Raw genomic sequence first — 3,732 nt, 5'->3', positions numbered from 1 at the left:
TCCTCCAGGAATTCCTCCGGAAGTTCCTCCAGGAATTCCTCCGGAAGTTCCTCCAGGAATTCCTCCGGAAGTTCCTCCAGGAATTCCTCCGGAAGTTCCTCCAGGAATTCCTCCGGAAGTTCCTCCAGGAATTCCTCCGGAAGTTCCTCCAGGAATTCCTCCGGAAGTTCTATCAGAAATTTCTCCAGAAGTTCCACCAGGAATTTTTCCGGAAGTTCCACTAGGAATTCCTCCGGAAGTTCCTCCAGGAATTCCTCCGGAAGTTCCTCCAGGAATTCCTCCGGAAGTTCCTCCAGGAATTCCTCCGGAAGTTCCTCCAGGAATTCCTCCGGAAGTTCCTCCAGGAATTCCTCCGGAAGTTCCTCCAGGAATTCCTCCGGAAGTTCCTCCAGGAATTCCTCCGGAAGTTCCTCCAGGAATTCCTCCGGAAGTTCCTCCAGGAATTCTTCCGGAAGTTCCTCCAGGAATTCCTCCGGAAATTTCTCCAGGAATTCCTCCGGAATTTCCTGCAGGAATTCTTCCGGAAGTTCCTTCAGAAATTCCTCCGGAAGTTCCTCTAGAAACTCCTCCAGCAGTTCCCCCGAAAGTTCATCCAGGGATTCCTCCGGAAGTTCCACGAGAAACTCCTATGGAAGTTCCACCAGGAACTCCTATGGAAGTTCCACCAGGAATTCTTCCAGAAATTCCACCAGGAATTCTTCCAGAAATTCCACCAGGAATTCCTCCGGAGGTTCCTCTTGGAATTCATCCAGAGGTTCCTCTAGGAATTACTTCGATTATTCTTTCTGATATTCCCAAGAAATTGTTCAAGAAATTTCATTGCAAATTCCTTCATCTTTGACATACTCTAGCAATGTTTATTTCCACTTTCCCATAATTTACAAACTTTCCTGGAAACTTCTTCAGACCATTTCCTTGGAGATCCTCCAAAAATACTCCAAATCTTCATAAATTGCTTCTTATGAAATTTCCTCTAAACTTCCGGAGGAATTCACGAATCAACTTCCGAAGATATTCCAGAAGGAACTTCCGAAAGAATTGCTAGACATACTTCCGGAGAATTCCTAGAGGAGATGCCAGATGAATTCCTGGTGGAACTTTCGGAGGAAGTTCTGGAGAAACTTCCGGAGGAATTCCTGGAGAAACTTCTTGAAGAATTTTTGGAGGAAATTCTAGATGAATTACTGAAGGATCCACCGGAGAAATTCCTGGAGGAACTTCAAGAGGACCTTTAGGAAGAATTTTTGGAGGAACTTCCGGTGGAATTCGTGAAGGAACTTCCGAAGGAATTTCTAGGAGAGCTTCCGGAGGAAATTCCGGAGTAACTTCCGGAAGGACTACAGGAGCAACTTCCGGAAAAATTCATGAAGGAACTGGTGGAGGATCTTCCGAAGAAATTCCTGTAGCAATTTGCGGTGGACTTCCTGAAAAAACCTCCGAATTAATTTCGCCGCCTCTATTGCTGTTCACTAACATCGTGACACTGCCACGCCGCCGCCGATAAGGCCGTTACAAATATTTAATTAGCTTCTTGTCCTTCTGGTTTCCGAAAGGTCAGGGGGAGATAATAAAAAATAAATAATAATTGAAATTAAAAAAACAAAAAACTCCTCGGATTTGTTAAACAATGTTTTGAAAATTCTCAAAATTATCCTAATTTTATTTTGTTGATCCCTCAAAATATTATATTTTGGAAAAAAATATCCGAGGGAGGAAAGTGAGAAAAAATAGCTCTTAAATATTCGTATCGGCCAAAATTATAATAGGGTAACTGTACCAGTTTTGGCCATGTTCCTAATTTTGCCAGTTTCTTGCGTAACTCCAAAAGTAAAGCAATTCTCAGAGTTTTGAAGCTAATAAACAGGAGGTATAACCCTTATCTTACTTCGCTGTTGAAACTGATTGATATTTTTTTTGGAAAGTATGCATTTTTAAGGGTTGGCCAAATTAGGCACTAAGGTGGCCAAAACCGGTACACTTCCCCTACATAAATAATAATAGAATGTATATTAAAAATAATAAAATTAGAAAAAAATTGTTTAAAAATAAATAAAAATAAAAAACAAATTTAATATCTGAAATTCAAAATTTAAAATTTAAAATTCAAAATTTAGAATAAAATTTGGAATTTAAAAATTATTAATTAAAATTATAAATTTAAAATTTAAAAATTAAAAATTTAAAATTTAAAAATTTAAAATTTAAAATTTAAAATTTAAAATTTAAAATTTAAAATTTAAAATTTAAAATTTAAAATTTAAAATTTAAAATTTAAAATTTAAAATTTAAAATTTAAAATTTGAAACTTAATATTTAAAATATTTTAAAAATTAAAATTGAAAATTGAAAGTTGAAAATTGAAATTGAAAATTTAAAATTATAATTTTTCGTTCTTAGAATTGAATTTTTATTTGCAAAGTGCTAATTTTTCTTTTGCGATTTGCATTTTGTTTAATATTCATTCGCTACCAATTAACGTGACAAAGCTGTCAATAAAAGCATGACAGTCCTACGTTTGTATTAGTTCATATCTACATAGAACAGATATTCATGTATGAGCAGTATAGCCCTGTGTTTTGACAATTATTTATTAGTGGCGTAGATAGCCCTGGTATCTCTTACATGCATCACTACCAAATTCTACTCACAGTAAGATCACTTCGCGCATCTTTCCGTAGATATTTCCGCCATGTTACCACTTTGCTGTGGGTATTTCGTTTTCCGATTTCGAATGGAGCCCTGAAAGTGTCATAAATGTTTGCACCGCACCGGCCGGGTAGAGATCAAAATTGAATTGGAAACTTACCTGCCGTTTTTTTTTTCATTTCTGTTCTAACTGATCATCCCATTCCAACTGATTGATGCGGGACGCCAAAATGATATGCTTGCTAGATGACGAAGTCGTGTTTCATTCGTCGATCTGCAACCAAAATATTGTTCCGTTATTTACATTGGTTTCACAATTTCAGCCGGTCATTTTCATTCATAATAATTTCACTTACCTGATTGATTTTATATTCATTTTCTCGCACGGATACATTAATGCCACTCTACTGTACTAGATAATCTGGTGCCACGGTTTATTGCTACCACTCACAGAGATAAATTGATTTTTTAAAATGAAATCACTCCCGGAGCAAATTGCAAACAACTGCCGTCAAACAAAATGTCTCCCAACTGCGGTCGGGTGTTCGATCCGTTTACATTGCAGTGGTTTTAGGCAATATTACAATGATTATGTAAATATATGCTACATTTAGGGTAATATTTCGCTTTATTTTGAACGGACATGATGTGCCGTATTTCGAATGCAATCTCGTACCATAGAAGGTGGGCAATTTCACGTTCAATTGACGTGAAGGCGAAAATAGTTTCTCCGATTAGATTTTACACTGAGTAATGTAGTAAAGCGTGGATATGACGTGAAAATACACCAAATCTGTTTTTACGTTTAATTTCAGGGTACGTCTCGAGAAGTCACGTCGCGCCATATTAATATTTTTTTTGCTGTGCACCGGATTTAAAAAACTAGTGTTCGTTAACGAGTATTCTGCTGGATGCTCTTCAAAATCTCATAGATTGTCGTACCGGAGTGCAGTTGTCGGTGTTTTCGATGTGAAGCAAAATGACAAAGAAGTGGAGAACCGCAGGCTAGCAGTGGAAAGAGGAAAACCCAAACTCTACCTGGGAGTTAATTTTGATCGCTCGGAGAAACGACGGAAAACTGATCGT

At 37.3% G+C, this 3,732-nt stretch overlaps 1 long non-coding RNA gene across 1 annotated transcript; it reads right to left on the bottom strand.

The window, feature by feature from the left end:
• Positions 1-2,399: 2,399 nt before the first annotated feature.
• On the bottom strand, positions 2,400-3,481 carry LOC134219072 (uncharacterized). The gene is made up of 3 exons (XR_009981484.1): positions 3,003-3,481; positions 2,807-2,920; positions 2,400-2,739 (listed from the first exon to the last, which is right to left on the bottom strand). It is a non-coding gene; the product is annotated as an uncharacterized LOC134219072 (long non-coding RNA).
• Between the last annotated feature and the right edge of the window lie 251 nt (positions 3,482-3,732).

The sequence above is a fragment of the Armigeres subalbatus genome, chromosome 3 (genome assembly GCF_024139115.2).
Source record: "Armigeres subalbatus isolate Guangzhou_Male chromosome 3, GZ_Asu_2, whole genome shotgun sequence".
Classification (NCBI taxonomy): domain Eukaryota; kingdom Metazoa; phylum Arthropoda; class Insecta; order Diptera; family Culicidae; genus Armigeres; species Armigeres subalbatus.
This window is presented reverse-complemented; position numbering and strand designations above follow the sequence as displayed.